The following is a 22286-nucleotide window of genomic DNA, read 5'->3' on the forward strand; positions in this document are numbered from 1 at the left end:
CAAGTTTTCTGGAACTGATCTGTGTTCCAAATCCTAAAGGAGCCTTGATGGAGACCTGCCATTCTGGTTGAAAAAAAAGAAGGGATAGGATTTTATTCTCAATAGCAGTGTTGAATTGTGTGGAAAGTAGCCATCACGTGCAATTACTGTATCTATAGACTGCCTGAAATCTACAAGAAGGTCCATAAATGTTCACTCTAATTCACTGTGCAGATAAGATATTCCTTTACCTTTTCTCACACAATATGAGACCAGCTGGCAATTTGTCCATCAGCCCAAGGAGAGATTATGGCTATTTCCTAAGCCCCAGTGATCCTAACCTTCTGTCTCAATAGTTGCTGGGGAGTGATGATACCGAATTACGTCTCCTCAAAAAAGCCTTTGTCCTGTGCATAAATTAGCTGCTAGCTGCTTTTTACTGATGAAAGTCAAAACAATGTTTTAGCTGACAGAATTATGTGGAATTCTGCCTCATCCTTTCTTGTCCTCTCATCAAAATAGTATTTCCCTAACAAGTCTCCAGAGCTGGCAGTTTTCCAGGCTTTCCCTCCTTGGTAGGCAGCAATAAGGAAGGGAACTGCAGCTTGCTGCCAACTCACCCACTTACGACGTGCACTGGGGAGGGATCAGAAACTTCTTCCTTTGAATACTACAGAAAAGACACTGGCAGTTCAGCTGGAAGCTGTAGCTGTGAGATGCAGATCATCAGAACTTGAATCAGAGAGCACATACACCACTTCGCTCTTCTTCCTCTCTTTTTTTCTCCATTTAAGTGAATGTAAGTCCTGCCGACAGGTAATAAATACACAGCCAGCCCTTGGAAGAGGAATGCTGTGTATATCTTGCAGACAGGTGCAGTGTGACTTCCCCTACCTGACTTGCCGTTGCACCTCCACCCTGGGAGGGTTTAGAGCAGAGAGGAAAGTTTCCACACCCACCATCTTTCAGTCTTGGCCAGCACTGCCATCCTGGATGCCAGTTGTGGCAGTGGATTTTGCATAGCTGTGGATTTGATACCAGTTTCGCTTGCCAACTGACAGCATAAGCTATGTAACTTGCAACTCCACAAGCATCTGTTTCTCATCCTACAGCATTTTAAATAATGCACATTTACAGCTGTCTTTCCCTTCCTTCCCAGTTTCAAAGCACAACTTGTCCACTGCCCTTATTGCTCTGAGACAGATTGCTCAGACAGTATGCAAGGCAAAGCTGGCTGGGAGGTGCAAGGTTCAACATGCACTGTCCCTGCCTTCATGCATCAACGTGGCCATGTGTTGAAACAAGAAGTGCTCAGCTACAAGGAGTCTTTTATCACAATGCTTACAAAATGTGTTAATTAAGTAAATGTGTGGTACAGGACCTCTATAGTAAATTTGGTAGCTCACTCATATAGCATTCACAACTTTAAGTCTCTCAGAAAGAAAAAAGAAAAAAAAAGAAAAAAAAAGAGCTGCCTTTACAGAAAGTTTTCTAAGCCCTCCTTTCCAGCAGAAGTGCAATAGAAGAACAGTGTGACGGCCATGGAAGTACACTGCTCACAAGTGGAGGAGATATTAAATTCTTTATCTGTGGTAAATTGCTGACCTTTGTCTTCAGAATTAAAGCCATCTGAAGAAAACCATTCCTAGCATATAGTATGATTAGTTGTTTTTGCTGGATTCTTTCCTGTGCATGGTGTAGTAGTTCAATACGAATATAAGAGGAAACAAGGAAAATTGAAAGCATAATTCGTTTTGAATGGCATAATCCAAGAGGTGATTTCTTCTGAGGAGCTAGAAGACAAAGAGATCAGTGCAAAATATTTGAAATGATTTCTTGGAACAATTTCTTAATGGAATTATCTCCCCTCTTCCTTTTCAGACTCCAAGATCTATATTTCCCACTCATTTGTTTTATCTATTTTTTTTTTTATTTATAGACTTTAAGACCTTAATCAGAACAATTTTACCTATCAGTTTATAAAAATATTCTGTCTTGTATCCCACAAAGTCAATACGTGTTTATTTCTTCAGCATAGTTACAGTTCCCCATTCTGTTTCCTGGGTAGATTTCCTTAGTATCAGTATAATTTTTGTCCACTGAGTCAATGTCTCAAGGCATAACCTCTTCCTGCCATGATGCTACTAACCATTTCCTATGGTGGCCTTATAATTTCCCAACTTTCTCCTCCCCCCATCAAAGCCTGGGAAAGCAGATGGACCTTACAGGATGACCTGGGGGGGTCATGAAATCCGGACTGTTAGAGCTGAAGTGGGGAAGTGCATTCCAGAGGAGAAACCCTTCCACCAAGAGTGTCTGCAGCTTGGGCTGCTCTCCAGCCCAAGTCGCTGTGCTGATACTGAGTTCTTCAAATGATTCCAAGTGAGACGTGGCCTGGGGCACGGAGACAGCAGATGGCTGATATTTAGGCTATTATGGCTCAGTGTTTTCCACTTGAGCTGGAATTCAACTGCTAACTAATGGCAGTCATGGAGACCTCGTGCAGCATGTCTTGAACAGGGCATGCAGGAAGCAAAACCCATTCAAGAGTATCACGCTTTTGTCTGTCCTTTGAAAGGGGAGAAAATATGCAGAAAACCAGCGAAAGCATCAATCATCAGAGAGGTCTGTATTCAAATGTGAAGCCTGCAGTTTTCTCATCAGTCATAAGGGCCACTAAGAAGATCAGAGGGCTGAAGCACCTCTCCTATGAAGAAATATTGAGGGAACTGGGCTTGCTTACCTTGGAGAAGAGAAGGCTCCTGGGGAGACCTCATTGTGGCCTTCCAGTACTTGAAGGGAGCGTATAAACAGGAGGGGGAACGGCTGTTTGCCATGGTGGATAGTGATAGGACAAGAGAGAATGGTTTTGAACTGAGACGGGAGGTTTAGGTTGGATGTTAGGAGGAAGTTTTTCACCCAGAGGGTGGTGAGGCGCTGGAACAGGTTGCCCAAGGAGGCTGTGGATGCCCCATGCCTGTAGGCATTCAAGGCCAGGCTGGATGTGGCTCTGGGCAGCCTGGGCTGCTGGTTGGTGACCTGCACACAGCAGGGGGTTGGACCAGATGGTCACTGTAGTCCTTTTCAACCCAGGCCATTCTATGATTCTATGATAAATGGAAAGCCACTCAGCAAATCCCACTCAGCCCTGAACCTGTGGGACAAAACCACCCCCATCTGTCTTGTCCTGATGAACTTTCTGTCCCATCAAAACTCTTAAATGTTCAAGAGAGCTAGCAGTGATGTGGATCCTCCGTAGAAATCCCTGGAGTCAGAGAATCTTTGTTCGGCATTGTTCTGCAGCTTCAGTCATGAAGAAAGGGAAGGCCGTGTGGTCAGTGTGAAGGACTAAATAGAACTGACCTATCTGAAATGACTGCAGTGGACGAATAGTTATCTGTGGCCAGGAGGAGGTTATCAGTCAGCACAAGGAATGTGGCCTCTGGATCATATTTAGACCTAGACTCAAACAGATTGGGTCAAAGAGTGTGAGAACTGCAGAGCTACTGCCATGGTAGAAGATCATACTCTAATGCAATGCAATGCAAAGTGCTTATAAAAACTGAGGCAGTATGGGGCTGAGATGAGTAATAGAACACTAAGGCAATCGTGGAAATGCTATCAAAAACCCCACAGCAGGGATTGAAAAATAAGCACCATAACATGCACTTTGGGTTTGCACTGATGGAAGCTCCCAGGAAAAGAACAGAAACTATTTGTCCAGGGCACTTCACAAGGTGTAATTGCAGGTAGTTCGATGCGGTGTGCATGGTATCACCAGAAGAGGGTGACAGCGTGGGCTTATTAAGACCTAGCAGTTGTACCTTATGTTTCTGAAGGACTCCACCCAAACCAAAGATGACTGTGCTGTGGTGCTTCATGCTGAATTGTTTAGAAAGAACTGAAGACATCAGAATAAATCATGTGTATGCAACGCTCTTAATGTAAAGGACTGGTTCTTTGAGAAAGAGGCAAATTGTCATACTCTGAAGTTAATCATTTTATAGCTTCAGTTCATTCCTGTGTAATGCACTGCTTTTGCAAAGGGGTGTTAGGAAGTGAAAAGAACAGTTGAAGTGTTATCGACGCTCCAACTCCTTTCTGTCATATATTGCATTAGCAAACAAAACGCATTTGAAAAAGGTGGTAGTAGGGTAAAGAGAAAGCAACAGTGGATAGGAATAGATGCTGGTTAGCATCCTGTGTTCATTCAGGATATACGGAGATGCATTCTACAGCATTTACATTTTGCCATCAGTAAGTTTTGTTTTTCTTTTTGAACAAAAATAAGTAGGTTAGAATTATAAGGCAGGACTCAATACTATAATGTTTAACCAATACATGAACCTCTGACCAAAAAAAAAGGTGGTGGAAAGTGTGTCCAGAACATTCTTCAGTAGTGCTTCCTATCTGACTGCTGCTAACTAACCAAAAGAATGATGGAGACTCAAATGTGATTCAAACATCTAAATATGCATTAACATTTTATTTCATTTAAACTGATGAACTGGAGAGTTGCAAGCAGTAAACATCTGGATTTGCTGATAAATGTTGGGGAAAAAAATCATCAGCGTGGCTACATCTTGTTGCTGCCGTTACATTCATCACTGCTTCCTTGCCTTTGCAGCCCATCAGGCAAACAGGAGAATTAAGATGACAATTCATCATGTGGCTACTGCTGAATGCTTCAGCTGAGTTAAAATGCCAGTCAGTTTTTCCTGTATGCAGGTAGGATGAACGGCCTGCTCCGTGATAGCAGTTTTAGTCATTAATGGCAGACAGAAGATGTTACAGAGGAGAGGGGCAGTTTGTTCTTCTGCACTGCCCCACCAGCTGGCACAACCCCAGGGACTTCTGAAGAGCTCTACAGGGACAAGAAAGCGCTAGCAGCAGTCCAGTGTTGTCAAGATAGGCAAACTTTCAGTGGACATTGCCCAGATCTGCACAGCTGTGAACACGGCTCTGTGTCTGGTGAATCGCTGCATTTTCTGACAACCTCAGAGGAGGGTAGGTTGGAACTAGATCACCTCCAAGGCCCCTTCAACACGAGCCGTTCAACAGTTCTATGCTCTGTGACAGTGATGTTCAGTGTCCACTAGAGAAACATACGGAGAGTTTTTGGTAATTCTCCTGAGACGGCGTTGTCTGATAACAGCAGCCTGCAATAACCAGGGACTGGACTTTGTTGGGGGCACTGTCAAGGCTGTGACTTTAGCAATGCGGTCAAAACTGCGTGTTACTCTCACCAGTACTGAATTACTTATATAGCTAACTGTTCTAAGCACATTTCAATGTAAATTACTAACATTTATGAGAAAATCCTATATTTCTTATGAGTTTTCCCACTTGATACAATTACATATTTTATCTTCAGCAGATGTGGAATAGTGTCTCCAGATGCTCTTAATATTTTCCATTCCAACTTCACTGATAAATTGAAACTTCCCTTGTACAATATGGAGCTACATCTGTTTGGCTACTGATATTGCTATGGGCTATGGCAGACTGAAGGAAAACTCTTGTTTTTACTGATACCTCACCATGATTGTGATAATTAATATTAATATTCCTCTGAGAATTAAAAGTATTGAGAAAGTCAGTGTTATGGCAGAGTTACTGACCTTGCCTGGAGAGTGTCTTGAAGCTATTTCTTCAAGGTTTTTCAAGTCTACGACCTTTCTGTTTAGCTTATATCTCTGGGCGAGCTATTTAAAGAAGATTGTTGTCTAGATACCAAACTTCAAGATCAGTGAACTTCCTTGAGCTTAAGCAGCACGAGAGATTTACAGCTAATTTCAGATAGTGGCGTTTAGAATAGTATTAGAGCTCATGTTAGAGACTTTCAACAGTTATAAATGGAAAATAAACAGTTTAGTGAGTCCTTGTGAATTTATAGATAGAACAGGATGGGAATATCGTTATATAAGTAACAGCAGGCACCCACAAGGCTTGTCTCCTAGCATGCAGATGCCCATGGGGCTCTTTCTCGAGTACCGACAGTCACACTGAATAACCAAAAGCACTAATGCCTGTTCAATTATCTTGTTTTTCCATTCACCACAACTCTGCTGAATTCAGTGGAGTTAGAGCGACAAAACTGAAGGAAATGCCATAAGCTGGGCATTTTTATCTTAAATATCATGTTATTTCTGTTAGTGAATTGCTGTAAGACACAACCAATTTGAAGTTGGAAGTGGCCAAACTACTTTCTGTTTGAACAGGAAAAATGAAAGGGAAACAAGAGCAAAGGAAGAAAGAGGAGAGATTAGATTAAAGTAGGTTAGGTGAGATTAGGGTAGGTAAGACTAGACTAGGTTAAATTAGGAGAGAGGAGGAGAAAGTAATGTGCAGGAAAAGTGAAGATAGGGAGAGGGAGATATACAAGGCCAGAACTAGTAGAGCCTGGGCATGTAAAGTGAATAGAACAATAGAAGGAAAAAAGTATGGGTAGGAAGAGAAAAAGGAATAGACAGTTATGAAGTAAATGTGTTTAGTTTTGTTTTATGGCACATCAGCCATGCTCAGTGGGTTGACTATGTGATCAAAAGTGGCTTGGCTGCTCCTAAAAAAAAAAAAGAAAGAAAATTCTCCAGGTCTTTGGCAGAGGATAAAGTGACACCCTTCCAAACACCCTAATTTCCTTTCATTTAAAGTCTGGCATCCAAAAAATGGGAAGGTTGTCATCACATTATGAGTGAGTTCATTTGAGAGCATGATGGTACGTACAAGAGAAGCTGGCCAACAGCAGGGAGGAAGAGAGACCTTTTGCAGTTTTTTTTCCTGTGGGACATACCTAGGACCCTCCAAGGCAAAACTCACTCGCTTTCATCCACAGTAAATGTTCTCCAAGTGCTATACCACATTTGGCAGTTGCAGTCAGAGTCAACTCGACGCTTGATGTTTCCCAGGGCTGGTAAATGCTGGTCTTTGTAGCTTGTTATGTAGGGAACTTTCAGATGAGATCTTTTAATTGAGCTCATTCCTGCTCTGCTTGGACATTGCAGCCTGTACGGCATTTCTCATTAAGTGCAGAATATTCAGTCTACTGCCCTGGCCAAATTCCAGCCTGAATGTTTATTTGCTGCTCACCTGAGTGTCACTGTTGGATCATTATAGGAGAGCAAACTGTTGAGCTTGTGCTTTGCTAATAATGAATCTGCCCCCAAGAACTGCTCTGTGGTGAGGCACATCAGCTCCCCTCTCAGGATCATGAACTCATGTTGGTAATGATAGCGTGCACCAGACCAGATCATGGTGGATTCTTTTTAATTTTTTTTTTGCTTTGCTTCACAATCTCAAGATTTATTTGCTTACTCTTGTGTTATCACTGATTTTTCTACAGAGTTAGTGAGTGTTCCTGAATTATCACATGATGTATCTCCAGCATGTTACCATAGCTTGGGTCTGTGTGAAGGGTGAGGGACAGAAAACATATCTTTTAAATCAGGGCAGTTTCACAAATATGTATTTCCTCACGAGGCTTATTTAGTCTGTTTCTGTTTTGCCAGAATGTGTTTTTAGGGAGTCTTTACCAGAGTCAATCTTGATTCTGTTTTGCTGCATCAGTAGTAGTGGTTGAACCCGAGATTACTTGGAAGGAGGCTCCAACAGGATTTCAGAAGGGATGGATATTTATTCATATTGTCTAAAGCCTTCCATTCACTGCAGCAGGACGCCCTGTTTTTCTGTGTTTACGCAGTGCCTAGCACCATGCTCTCCTTGGTTCCATGTCACAATTAGGCATTAGCACAGTAAAATAATCTTTATTAGTAATAATAGTGCAAATTAATAACAGGAAGAGTGAACGAATAGGCAGGGCTTCGCTTTCTCTGCTTTGCTGTCCTCTGGGAGATTTGTCAGGCAGATCTCTGTTCCAGCAAGGCAGTTCTGCAAGGATGGAGCAGTGATCCACCGCTCTGTTGTCTGTAAGTTTCATAGCAGCTAAGTAGCACTGACTTCCTCTTGTAAGAGGCTGCGTGGAGGATCTGTTACTTAAGTGCATTCATGAATTAAAGAGTTCTTCCTCCATGGAGTCTGTTTTGCTAACGCCTTTCCTCTTTACAGGCTGAGAACATTTATTTCATTTACAAAATTATTGATTGAATTATCTTATTTACTAAGTGCAAATAATGATCAAACTTACTGAGCTGGATGTCGAAGAGTGAGTTTAATCAGCCGTGTCAGACATACTGATCTACTGAAAGGCAGCAAGCTTTGGGGTTTCACTTAAAAGAGAGGCATGCCATGAGGTGGAGAAGAAATGATAGATCTCATTAGGGACAAGGGCATGGGCATTCCATTTTGTGTTTCAGGTTTATTTTTACCTGGACGTAATTAATTCAAGAAGCTAGTTTCACAGGTGTTATTTTTAGATGGTCCTGGACCTATCTGAGAAACGGGAAACTTGTCATTTCCTCGTAGCTGGGCTGCAGTGAGAAGAGCAAGAACAATGGCTTTCTTGGGGGGCAGTTGAAGGCTTGGGCGTTCTTACACAGTACCACTGGAGACTGGAGTTCACGCATGGAGAACAAGTATTTTGTGTGCTCTGAACACAACAGAAACACTGTGTTGGGACTTAAATAACATGTAGTCTTGTTTCCCAAGAAATTAGTGCACGCCAACAGAAGGCAACTCCATAGCTCCAATCCCAAATCCACTGTGTGAACTGATACAACCTCAAGTACCTTTGGATCCCATGAGTGACAAACAAATCTGAACATCTCTTTCTGGTAATGGGATGGCCCCACTAAGAATATCACAGCTAAGTTAAGCTGATGTTGGGCACTCAGCAGGCAGTTAAATGATCTTGCCCTGCAAGTGCTACTTTCTACAGTTTCTTCTTGACTTCACAGATGAGATCAGTGGAAAGGAAGATGGGGAGGGAGAAGCATGGAGATTGCAAAACATGCTGAGAGAAATGTACTTTTCCATGCATGTCTTGCTTGCTGGACTGCACATTCCTCTTCCCCTGATGACAGTATTATGTGCTGGGTTTAGCTGGTAGCTAGGCAGCTACCCAAAGCAACAAATTCAGGTGCCAATGAAACTTTCCATTGACTGAAGTGGGTTCAAGGGCAGCATCAGCAACTCACAATTCAGTCTCTTCTGAGGCCACAACGCAAGGTCCCATACAATATTTTTAACTGCAGATTATTCCAAAATCCCTCTCCAAACATAATCTGCACTTCTTGCTGCATATCTGTACCGAGGATTCAGAAGGAAAATGGGTTATTAGTACCTAATTTACATTTTATGCTTTATTCTTCCTGGCAAGTTAAATCTGTGGTCAATGGTTCAGCCCCAAATGGCCTTTCATTACTCAGGCCGTCCAGACATTCATAACCATATGAGTCCTTACCAAAGAGGCTCATATTTGTGCCAGAAATTTTGAGAGAGGAGAGAGCTCATGTGGATTGTGCATAATGTAAGGACTAACTGGAATTCAAGGAAAGTAAGGTAATATTAATCCCTGATAAATAGATTATTAATTATTACAAAACATAAAATTGCACCAAACATTGCCAAAACCTTGTAAAGTTTTTCTTTTCCTTGAATTTTGCTGTTTCATATTTGCTTATTTAGTCTGAAAAAGAATTGTCTGGAAAAGAAGCTATTTTTATTTTGATTCCCTTATAACCCTCAAAGATAATAGCATCACTGAATTTTCCAATCCAGCCTTCTGAACTCAGTGGAACTGCTCACAGATCAAGGTCATAAAAGATCATCAGGCAGGCAGGACTGGCTCCGTAACACATAATAAATAATAAATATGTTCTTCCCAAAGTCAAAACTTGTAAGGATTGCTGTTGCTTGGAGGCTGGGTAGCACGGTCCATCTTAAAGGTTGCCTAATATTGCACATTATAAAATTAAGATATTGACAGAATTATGTAGGATGAAATATTTCATGCTAGATGTTTTCTGTGCTGTGGGTTAGGTTTCTTTGGCTTCTGTTTTGTTTCGTTTATTTATTTTGTTTTTACTTGATTTATTTTGGGATGTTGCTTTTGATTTTATTTTTTATTAGTAGAAATAGGCTGAAAACTGCATTGAGAAATACAAAGAAAGGTCATCAGTCCAGCAAGTAACAAGCACTGTAGTCTTGAAAGTGAAATGACACCACCACAGCTATTCTCCTAAATACTCAAGATTTTACAGAGTCTAACTGTATTTTGCTGCTATTCATCTACTTACACATCCTCTGAGTCAAAAGGGAAAGAGGGGCCACCTCGGTGTATTTCAGTGAAAGATCCCATAAAGGAGAGTCATGATCTAGAGAGACCCTAGGAAAAAAACCACTGAGGAGGGAGGAAAGGGGAAACACCAGCAACAAGATAAGAATTGCAAATACGTTGTCAGTAGGAAATCCCAGCGAGGAATCAGACACGAGAGGCAGGTGTGAGGTGCTGGTGAGGCCAGGAGGCAGTGTGTTAGAGCCAGCAGCAAAGGGAATTTTGGATGGGCAGAGCAGCTGTGTGACGCGCTGGGGAGCTGGACACGGATGCCCTCTGGTCAAACTAGGTCTTATGTGATGACAGGCAAGTAACTTAAAATGAGTTTTGCACAGTTGGCCTTTAGGTGTACAGCTTTCATTTTCTGAGTAGTTGCCTTTGAGATTTTTGGGTATCCATACTAATATCTGCAGCTGAAGCTAATGGAAGATTGGCTTTGAACAGATTGAGTTGTGTATAAGGTTAAGTACACAGAAACAAGTTGCACCAATCAGTGAATACTTCTCACTTCACTCTTCAGATATTTAAGTTCACTATCTATAAAATTGGATTAATGACATCTCCTAGAGGTGATGTGAAAATGGGTCCATGAATAGTTGTACAGTATTTGAAGACTACATGGAGAATGCTGCAGAAAGATCCGTGGGGAAATGAATCATTCTGTCTCCAGAGCAGGCCTGCTAGTGCGCAGTAAATAAAGTCTAGGGCCACACATTGAACCAGAGGAGAAAATGAAATACTGAATAGCTGCTCATTAAGCAAGCACTGTCCGTTCTGTGTGCTGAATGGGGCAAAGGTCCTGTGGGAAAAAAAGTTTGCAGTGATGTAATTAAAGACTGTACCAGAATGCATGCACAGTGAGGAATGGCATTCAGGCTACATGGGCCACATTAATTTAGGTTGTTCCTAGGTTTTGTGGCTTAACTTTGTAACCTCAGTCATGTTCCTTTAATGATCTGGGGAGTGTCAGTGCAATGCTACAGCTGAATTCTTCATTGTGGCATATTGTGCCTTATAAAAATTTTCTCTAATCAAAAGTGAATGCGTTGTATTACTTCCTGTTTGCTTCCCATGATGCTGTGGTTAATTGCTTTTTTCCTGCGGGTGGAATAAAGACTGTTAAAGTCTGATGGCTGCAACCATGGGCTGCTTATTCAATATGGCATGTAAGCAGCAGGGATTTCCTTGTCCCTGGCTAGAGACCGGCATACTTTACCTCTTCCATGCAAGTAGGATGAAATTAATCAGTGTTGGTTTTCTCAGCAAGCAATGAAATTTCAACCGCTGCAACATTGGAGAATGAAGACTCCTCAAAGGGACCAAGAGAAAATGCATGAATGAGAAGTTCTTGCCAAGGCATGAACACTACATTTGAGTGTGTCTGAAATGTTGGGCGCAGAGAGTAAATAAGCCCCATGACAAGTCTAGCATAAATACCAAGCACTTCCATGGCAGGAAGCCCATACTTTCACCAGCCTTGGCATCGCAGTGAGGATAATATTTTTGCAAGGATGAACTGCACTCGAACAATGTCTCTAATGTTTCAGTGTCGGCGCAAACATGCTTTCCTTTCAGATCAGCCATGTGGCTCTTCTTTTCCATCCCTTTTTCCCTTTTCCTTTCATAGAAGCACATTTAATGTGGCTGCTGAAGAGGAAATCCCTGTCTTCAGAAAAGTTCCTGGGCTCACTTTGTGTCTCAGAAGACAGTGCACCCCAATGCTAATAGTGTGGGTGTTGACTGTTAGCTGAGACTGATGGTTCTCACAGTGTTCTTATAGCTCACCATTATAGGAGAATATGCCTATCTCTAGAGATGTAATTTCGTGTGGCAACGTTGACTCCTGTATTTTGTGAACTTCTATAAGCTCACTAATGAAGTGGCAGTGTAGCAATGCAGCTGGGCTACGGAATATTGCTGGCAAAGTGACAGATTGCTCCAGCACTTGTTTAAGTGCTGGAGAACATGTAGGGAGCTCACTCTGTGATGTATTTCTTCAGATCTAGAGGATGAGGGATGTTGAAGTATCACCTTCCACCTGGGAAGTAAAATTTCTGATTATATTTTCAGTTTCTAAACACAAGGTGGGCAGCCCTTTTTGGAGGTCTTCTTAACTTTGTCTTCTGTTCTCCAAAATTCTTTCAATAGCTCTGGAGATGATAGCCTGGGTTTCTGGTTTTGCAGAGAACACCAACATTTTGTGTTGCAGAACGTTTGTATTTGCATGTTGAAATTTAGAAAAAAAATGTTTTGGGGAAAAAAAACCCCATTTCATAAGGATATGACATTATTCATAATACACTGTGAAACTAAACAAAAAAAGATAAAAAAAACAGAGATAAACTGAAAAAATACAAATATTTGAATAGCTTTTAGTATTGCAGAAATGCTCGCCTAGTTTCCCAATGACAACCCATTTTGTTAATAAAAATGAATCAGAAGGTCTCTCTAAAATTGCATTTTCTTTGTAGGCCTGCATAATATTGTTCACAGTTCTTGGGTATGGACACCAGCTGCCATGCTGTCTCCATCCATCTGAGAAATACAGTTCAAAGAGACCCTCAGTACTGAAGACCTTTTTTAAGAGGGAGGAGAAAAATTTCCATTGGCCATCCCCTGTTGCACAGGTTCTCTTGGTGTATTTGAGGTTTCTAAATGACTTCAAAATCCCTTTTCTGCTGTTCATTCCACTTTCAGTCAGCAGCTCAGCTCCCTCACACCCACTCAGACAGGGCTGTCATCTAGCAGGCAGTCAGCTCAGACTGGGAATACAAAGCAGGTCAAAATCAGTGTGTGGATTATTGCAAGCAGAACATCTGTAGTTAGGACAAAGACCCAGTGAAGTGATAACTTAGCAGCGTATCATTAGTCAGTGATTTTTTTTTTGTATATTGTCCCTTTGATTATTTAGGTTAACAGTGGAGCTTATTGTGCAGTAACGTTCCTTCTTTATAGGTTGGGGTTGAGAACTGCTTCCAAACATAATTTGCCTGCTCAATATTGAGAAGTTTTGTTGTGCTTGAAGTCTGGCATTTCAGAACATCACGAGGAAAAGTTCAGAGAAAAAAAGTAAGCTTAGCAGTGAAGTAACAACTAAGACATCGAGCATTTTGTTGAAGGAATCATTAATAAAAGGGCTGAGATGTTTAGACCTTGCAGTGACTATTGAATGGCATGCACAGCCAGTAACCTCTGTGAATACCTTTAATATGTGCTCGCAAGCAAGGTGTGCTGCTTCAATATGCATTTGCAGAGTGACTGTGCTGGTGGTTATATATGTTCTGCCATTTTACTGACCTGGGTAAAGGTTTAGTTTAGATGGCTGCTTCGATTTCTAACCAGGCTAGTTTAGAGTCGAAGAGTAGTTTTGCAGAAGTCTTTTCGTCTTAAGCAAGCGATTCACAAGATGTCTCCTTCAGTTTCCTGGAATCGAGATGTTTATTTTGTGCTATGTACAACAGCAACAGTTCTGTAGATTTCATAACCTTGAACATTCAAATTACAACTTTCACTGAAATTTTCTTTCAACACGTATTACCAGAATATCACCAGAAAGGAGTCTAAATAGCAGCACTAGACAGAAAATAAGTTAGGCATTTCGGTCGAAATCTCTAAGACTGGACAGAAAAGTCCCAAATGAAAAAAATCTCAGTAGCTACCTTCTTTTAGTACAAGCCATCCAGTTCTGTCATCTCAATCCAAAGTAGAACAAAATGAGAACAACCAAGTGTTTGTTCTCCACGTTTCCCAGGGCACTTCTGAGGTGAGCTTTCATATTTCTTTGAGGGATTTTTTCCATTCCTCTGACCTTGCCGCAGAGACATTGTTGAAAGTAGCTGCAGCAGATAACGACAAACTCTCTCTCTGGTCAGCGCAGTAGTCGCAGCGGTGGTGTGAGGAGCCTTTCCCCTGGGGCTGCAGAACAAACGCCGCATTCAAGCGCTGGGAAGTCTTGGTGCTGGTGCATCTTCTGTGATCCACATGGAGAGGTTTGCAAGTCCACCGCACCCGGAATAGCGTTGTGACCAGCCTCGAAGACAACAGTTCAGACAGTGTGCTCAGCAAACCTCATCAAAGGCACTGATCCAGGGGCACATGCTTTCTGAGTGTAACTTATGGGAACAGCAACCAGATTTAACTAGTCGTTTGAGTTTTTTTATTTAGCAGAAGATATCTGTCCGCCTGTCTATCAGTCTTCGTGTTCTTTTTTTTCTTTCTGTTCCCTGTCTGTGCACTGTTATTCTAACTGGATGCCAAATGCAAAATAAAGCATGTGTTGAAGAACACTATACCCAACAATTTCAGTTTAGAAAAGATGTTAAAATACTCACATTGCACATTCACAATCCAGATTTCCTGGCCATTAATCAAGGTGCATGCATTTCCACTGTCGTGCTAACTGAGAGACATACTGAGTGTTTTATTCATTTAAACTGTGTTTGGCAGAGGCGGGAGAGACAAGCTTGATGAAAGACCCCCTGGAATTGATGGGAATCTTTCCGTCCCCTTCAGCAGGCCTCACATCACCTTCATGACTTGTAACAATTATTTATCTTTCCCTGCACCCAGTACTTCATGCAAAAATAAATTTCTGCTTCTGTCACTTAAAGTGGCTCCAGCACTAACAGCAAGCTCCATCTTCTGGAGGCAAACAGGCTCCTGACCCAGCAGCATCTGCAGGCTACACTGGAACTCGGGGCTTGTTCAGTGAGCCACGTGGGAATGAAGCAGTTGTCTAAATGAGAATGTTTTAGATGATGCAGAGCTTTCAGAGGAGGGCTGGAATGATGTGCCCCTGGTGGGGATGTTTTCCTGACAAGCATGGAGGGAATGGATTCCGTTAGCATGAGAACTTGTCTTCCACTGGAGAATTCCTTAGGGTCAGAGCAGAGCATTTGCTCTCCCTCCTGTAGCAAGGCTGGCTTACCTAATGTCTTCCCAGCTACTGTGGTCCACCTCAGGCTCTGCACTCCACTCCTGGTTTTGGGTGCAGTGGCTGCACTGAGCACGCAGTGTCTTGTGTGACCCTCCTGCTGCTGCTGCAAAGAGGGTGGGTGGGTTGTTATCCTTCCTGCCAAGAGCTTTGTCCAAAATCAACAAAGCCACATAGGCATTCTGGTTCAGATACTCGTGCAAACATATTTATGCAACTGTTTGCGGAATTTGACTTTCAAATAAAGTTCTGTGAGCAAAGTTTCAATACAGCTGCTTTCAAAAAACAAATGAGCAGATCCGTATGTATCACCAAAGTGCATTTAGCTGTGAATTTGTTACAATATTCTCCAAACATTTTTTCCATACTGATCCAAGTCTAAGGTTTGGACTCCTTCCATCTTCAGTGTAATTCTGCTGTGATGTGTGGACTTCAGCCCTGGAGCCTAATACCACGAAAAGAGTGGAAATAAGCAGAGTTATACAAAGCAAACACTGTCTGAATCTGAATAATTACATTAGATGTTCAATGATCAGGAGATTAAATTTTGTTTATTTTTTAAAAAAGCAGCCTACAAGCAGAGAAAATTAAGTTGGCAGGGCTTAATACCAGTTTGGGGTAATTCCATTGTCTTAAACAAGCTTGATTGCATTTGTATTTTTAATTAATTAAACTTGGATAGTTGGTGCCAAAACAACGTTCACTGTGATAGCATAGATGAGGGTCTCCAAGTTTCTTATAGAAAATCCGAAATTCAAGGGCAAAAAAAGCAGCCAAGGCCAAAAAATGTATTTTTCCCCAGGGCTTACTAGGCAGGTCTTGAGTTTCTGCAGCTATGAAGTGCTGGGTTTAGCCACAAACTGGGAAGAGCCGTTCTTCAAAACAAGGAATTTGTCAAACCATTGTCCTAACAGAAGGTGTGACACGTCCATATTTTATTAAAAACAGAGAAAGCAGATGAAATATTTCTTGTCCGAGGGAGCGCGCTTTTGCCACCAGGAAGCTTCATCGCAGCCTTGGCTCCGGCATCGCAGTCGTGCACCTGTGCTGCACTGGCCCTGCCAAGACAAACACTCTCCAGGACAGGGGCTGCATCGTCATTTTTAATCTCTGTGAAGTGCCAGGTGAAGTTATGGAGCAGTATAGCAGTTAATGTATAAAAAGACTCTGCTGTGTTCTCCTGGATTAACTTTCCGCTCCGGGGCTTCGCGTCGCACGTAAATAGCAGAGAGCCACAGGGCTATCCAGCAGCACTCTGGGCTCACGCACTTTAATAGACTTATTCTGGCCACACTGTTTTGAGGTAGGGCAGTGCTATTAGCCCCGTGTTATAAATACAGCATGCCACTGAGGTCTGCAGGATGCAGAATATAATTTGTACTGGTAACTGAATTCCCACAGGAGTCTAGCTGCTTGTATTAGGCTTTTGTAACATGACTTACTGCCACAGTTCCTGGGAATTTTTGAATGAAGCAAAATGAGGCATTTTTATTCCTGTCTTGTATTTTCTAACCATCTGGCTTGCCTCACATCTTAAACACATCCCTGGAGACAGGGCAAATGCAGAGTCCTCAGCATCCGAACAACAGGTTTCCATATGCACAACAAAACACAACAAATCAGCAACAACAGCACCAAAACTCAGAAAGCAGCAAAAAAGCACACAAGAAAGGACAGGTAACTTCATTTCCATTGCTTCTTCCCACGCCTGAGCAGTCGCACCGACAACGGAGTCCTTCACTGGGTCACTGCGTATGTAGTTGGCCAGGTGCTGCAGTTCGAGGAGCAGTATCCACGTTCCTTCCTCAGAAATGGGCCCAAACTTTCAGTGTCTGAAAGAAAGAAACCTGACATGTTTCTCACTGAAAATATCTTGAGTTTCCAACGAAGTTTATGAAGTTCTGACTGGCTGTGAGATCTCCCGTAGTGACGAATATAGAGAAATCTGAATGTAATAACCGGGTGTGCAGAAGTGTTAGCGTGGCCAGCCTTAATATCTTGCTTTTGAACACAAGGATTATCTTTTGTATTGAAACGTATTTATTATAGATGGCAAAGTGACTTTTGTTCAATGTAAGAACTAATGTTCCAGCTTTCCAGCCTATTCTGAGATACAAGAGCAACACAGACACTGTTAATAATGCAATCAAAGCAAGTTAAATCCTTTTAAAGCATGCACAAAGGAGTCTTTGATAAGAAGCAACTTTCATCAGCCTCAAAGACTAGGCACTTTAGTATGTTCTATTTATTAAGTTTATATGTAGGCAGTGGTAATTTCACTTTCAGCTGGAGAAGAGCAGAAGTAAATTATAAGACATATTTATAAGCCCTAGCATTAGACTTACTGACTTTAAATGTATTTGTATTACTATAGCTCTAGATGGGGTTATTTGCTGTTTAAAGAAACAATGTTTTCCATTGGTACCCCAGCTGGACACAAAATATTGCTGTATACTTGAAAGGCTGCGGTCTTTTTTTTTGACAAAAAGAATCAAACTGCTGAAAGTACAAACTGTACGATGGGCTGTAAGATTCTGTAGCATGTTTTTTATTCTTGCCTTTCATTCTTGCTTTTGTTCTCCTTACCATCGAGTGCCCCTGTAAGAGAGCTCACGTGTAGAAAGCAGAGATGTGCAAAAGAATAACAGATCTGGTTGGGGGTTTGGGCTGGGTTGGTTAGAATCTACTTTCGTAGAATTCCCCCTCAGTTTGAATGGGGACTGAGACATCAGTCATGTTGCAAGTTTGAGACAGCTCTACTGAAGTTTCTACCAACCCATGGCTGGTAGAATCACTCTGACAGGCCTCAGCACCATGGACATTTTCATTTTCAGTGTGCCAGCCATCTTGCAAAGGTCTACTTGCCAGTTTGGGCTTTGCTACTGCTTCCTATTGTCCAGCTTGGGATCTCTTTTTCCAAGTTTTTAGTGTTTTTTTGTTGTTCTGGACTAATGAAGGCTGGAGGCAGAGCAGCAGATGAGTACTGGACTTGGAGCTTCTATTTCTGAGATTGTCATTTTTATTCAACTTAAAAAAGGAATTGGAAGAGGGAGGTGAGCTCTTTTCTCGGGTCCTTTAGAGACTTAAGCGTAAGCAGGATAAAGAACAACTGTCATTACGCCCCCTTTTGGGTTTCCAGGAGCTCGGGAGGAATTTCTGTTTGTTTTGATTTGTTTTTATTTTTAGGCAGCAGAATTTGGATTTCACTCAAATTATGTCCAGGCTGATTTAATGCCAATGGGAGAAGAGATCCAGAAGCCAAGAACAAATTTGCATGATGCATGACTTCTTGGTGATTCTCCATGCATCTCTTTGAAATACCTTCTCTTGGAACTCCAGTATTTTAAAAACGGAAGTAAAAGGCTGCTTGATAGATAGTACATAAGTGCCATCAGTAGGCACACCAGCAATGGCCAGAAGGTTGGAAAGATGCTCCTGGCCTTTGTACACTTCAGAAGTGAGGTTAAACTTAAGCACATCACACCTCATAGGCATTTTGCACGAGGAAGCCTTGCCAGCTGATAGCAGGTGTTGGATCAGCAGCCCTTCAAAAGCAGGGCTTCGGTCCAGAAAGAGAAGTACAACTTCCCAGAGCAGTGTGAGGAAAGGTTTCTCACTTAGACACCTGCAGGTTGCACCACGTGAAATTATGTCAGAAGAAACTGCTTTTCAGCCAAGGGCTGTCACCCAGTTTTCAAGCTCAACGCTATATCTATGAACAGCCACATTTATGGCAAATGTGAAAGAGGAGGAAGGACCTGATCTCTCTACAGACCATTGTTTCTGTCTGAAATTGCTAAGGTGATATTTTGAGTCTTCTGAAAAAGCCAGATATGTAAAAAGCAAATTAAGACAAAAAGTCTTCAGAAAGCACAGAGGGGTTTATATCTAAATGAAGTATTAGCTTTTTTCCCTTTTACTTGAAAGTCAGCTACTTCTTGGCAACTGCTTTCTTTCTTACCTCATTTTACTTTTTCCACTTCATCAACAGCGTGCTTTGACCAGTATGGAATGGTACTAATAGGACTGTTCTTCCTAGCTGCGTGCTTGGGAGTTTTTCAGGACATTTCCAAAATATGTTAGGGAACAGATATGCTATAGACCTTGAATGCTGATGGCATTATCTGCGTACAGAGGTGACTATTTTGGTATGTTCTGTGTGCTCTTTAAAGCAGTATTTTAATACATGAGCTATAAGGTACAGCAAAAATGAGTCCGTAGAATTTAGAGTAAATATTATTTCTCTTTAGAATTATTATATGATTTTTATATAAAAACTCTTCATAAACAATTTAATCTATATAATCTGCTTAGTTACTCTGCCAGGAAGATCATTCATTTTCATGCCCGCGCGATTTGCCGGTTATATTTTCTAAACAAAAGACATGGCATTAGTGAGAAGTGGCTGCTCCTCTAAGCCTTCAAGCTACCCAGCTTTTCACCCCCATTTTGGGTGACTTTGCAGGTGTTGAGCAGAATACTGCTGAAACAGGAGGGTCCAACGACCAAAGATATCACTCTCAGGGCTGTTTTCATTACACTTCATCATTGTAAGCATATGGTTTCACTTCCAAGTGTTTAACATTTCCATTTCCTCAGGAAATCATTCTTTCTGTTTTTCAAACTTTGAAACTGGAGGGATATTTTTGCTGGCAGGCAGGCCGAGCACGACACGGCGCTTGACCCCAGGGATCCACCATTCCTGCTCCCTCCATCCACATCTGTCCCCTGCCTGCAGGCAGCAGCTCCTCGGCACGGCTCTGGGTGCCTCAGCTGGGCCTCTTTGAAGCAACACCTCTGCTATGCTTTGCTCCTTGTGCTATAAAGCTATCCACTCTGTTTCTGCGCGAGCTGAGAGAGGTGTTTTTGTTTCTCAGTCCATGCTATGCCCTGTGCATCCCAAGAATGAGCTGAGAGCAGGATCCTGGAGCTGAGTCGGTGAGGTCAGTGCAAAACTAGGCCTAAGAAAATACTGTATGTCACCTACAAGGAATGAAAACAGTTGCATCATGTATTTATTGTCTGTATCGGTATATCCAGCACTTAAATGAGCATTACCAAGGAGTGGATGGCTCCAGGGAACTGGTCTGGCTCTTGTGTTTTTGGAGATTATTTCTGGTATTTCCTTTTTCCTCATTACAAACAGGTCACCATTCCCATGTGCTGGCCAAATCAGATACTGCTGAAGTGCAGCATATCGTCTCACATCATGCTCATATCATCTTTGCGTTTAGATTATCTACATCTGCAATAGTATTTGTCTTCTTGTTTTCTTTTCCTTATGTGTTAGTAAGCACAGTTACTCAAAGTGCAATTTGCACGCTCGTGTAGCATCAGAGTGTGGGTTTTTTTCTGTACCCTCAGAAGAATAAGATAATCATGACAGCAGAAAGCAGCATCAGGTAGATGCAGCTGCATCGCCTGAGCTTCAGTGTACCTCACCTGGGCTCCAGCTTCCTGCCCATCCCTTGAGACACTGAGAACTGGCATTCTGATGCACTCGAGCACTTCCCTCCCTCCTTCGCCTGCCTTAGTGCTGTGCCTGGCTACATATTCCTTCACCTTCTTGCTGAGAGAGCTGTTGGCCAAGCAGTCAGAACTTGCAGCATTTGCAAGGATAGCTCAAGGCTGCTCAGTGTCACGCTGGGCCTCTGGCCCTGCATGTCTGTGTTATGCTGTTCCTCTTGCAAACAAACCAGTATCCCAGACTTGTTGCTGACTAGCGGTCGAGTTAAGATTTACACAGTGATTTAGATGCAGTGCTATTTGCCAGCGAGTGCCAAAACACTGCAGTCTTCTGTCTAGATTGAGTGAAATCTTGATCCCAAGTGGGCTGGCAGGACCAGTCACGAAATGGTGTGGGTGAATTGTCCTAGGCTGCTTCAGAAAACGCTGAGGTAAAATCCAGCTAACCCCAGCTAATCTCCACACACCATGAGGGTGCTTCAGAGGTCTCCTCCTGAAACTGCAGTTGCCTGTGAGCAGAGCATGATGCCAGCATGGGTCTTCCTCACAAGAAGTGCTCTTGGGGTGCTCCTGCCATCAGGCTGCCACGTGAAACCCAACTGCCACCCAGATGCAGCCCAGCAAGCCCAACATGTCCATTTTCCTCTCAGGAGGGATGTCCTGGCTTTGCAGAGCATGGTCCTTGGGTGCAGCCTGTGCCAAGCGAGCCCTTCGGCTGAGTGCCTCCGTGACAAACAGACTTGTGCCTGCAGAATTTGTCCTTGTGGGATCTGGAACGTGGGGGGACAAAGCAGAGGGGAAATAAAAGCCATTGCGCAAGGAGCTCCAGGCCTGAGAAAGAAGTAACCAAGGCACCGACAACTTGTGTGGGTTTAGTATGTCTGTTTGCAGTGTGATGTTATGTGTTTAGAAGCTGGTTGTTTCCATAATAACAGCAACTGCCATATGGCAGCGAGGAGGGTGGTGAGAGGAACACTTAAGGAAACACAGTATGTTGTTTGACATGTGTGTGCTTCTAAAGGAATAACGTGTCTCCAGCAAGTGCTGTAACTCCAAACAGGCTGAGAGATCTGCTGCTCTCGCCAAAAACGTCCACCTTGTTTGTACTGGTGCAATCCCAGTCCATGATGGCAGCCCCTCTCATATTTTTCCTGCACAGTAAGGGAGCTCATGCTTCAGCAGAGGCTGGTTCTGGGTGCAAGGAGGACCCAGCACAGGGGAACAACATTTAACAATGTTTATTTATGGAGAAATAAACGTCTGTAGAGGAGCACAATGTGCAACTGGCGTCAGCTAGATGCTGTGTACAACAACTGCAGGTTGGTGCTCTGAAAGTAAATAAAAATTTTGAAACCTTTAAAAATACATATTTTGCAATAAACGTTTAGTAGAGAGTGAACTGTGCATTTCCAGAGATTAGGAAATATGCATTACTTTAATGCATATCTGGAAGGAACCAGGAAAGTCACAAATTCCAGCTTCTCCTCTAATGCTCCTGCACTTTTCAATACATGACTCACATTTCAGGGACTTGACATTTCCCACAAATGCTGCCTGTCTGTGTGGTACTTTTGCGGAGTACATGCAATTCCGCCATGGAAAAACGTGAAATTATTCATGAATAATAGCTGAATGGCCTTTGTGGTGCTTTTAAATACATCAGCCCTGTAAAACTGA

The 22286-nt window shown here is 42.4% G+C and overlaps 1 protein-coding gene and 1 long non-coding RNA gene across 2 annotated transcripts in view; one reads left to right on the forward strand and one right to left on the reverse strand.

Annotated features, from left to right (window-relative positions):
* Positions 1-22286, forward strand: part of GRK5 (G protein-coupled receptor kinase 5) — a 161406-nt gene that overhangs the window by 80177 nt on the left and 58943 nt on the right. The gene's annotated exons all lie outside the window — the stretch shown is intronic.
* LOC122175912 lies at positions 12663-14490 on the reverse strand. The gene is made up of 3 exons (XR_006177567.1): positions 13870-14490; positions 13508-13633; positions 12663-12972 (listed from the first exon to the last, which is right to left on the reverse strand). It is a non-coding gene; the product is annotated as an uncharacterized LOC122175912 (long non-coding RNA).

Source organism: Lagopus leucura, unplaced genomic scaffold (genome assembly GCF_019238085.1).
Source record: "Lagopus leucura isolate 7727_CA_CO unplaced genomic scaffold, USGS_WTPT01 Super-Scaffold_741, whole genome shotgun sequence".
In the NCBI taxonomy this organism is placed as follows: domain Eukaryota; kingdom Metazoa; phylum Chordata; class Aves; order Galliformes; family Phasianidae; genus Lagopus; species Lagopus leucura.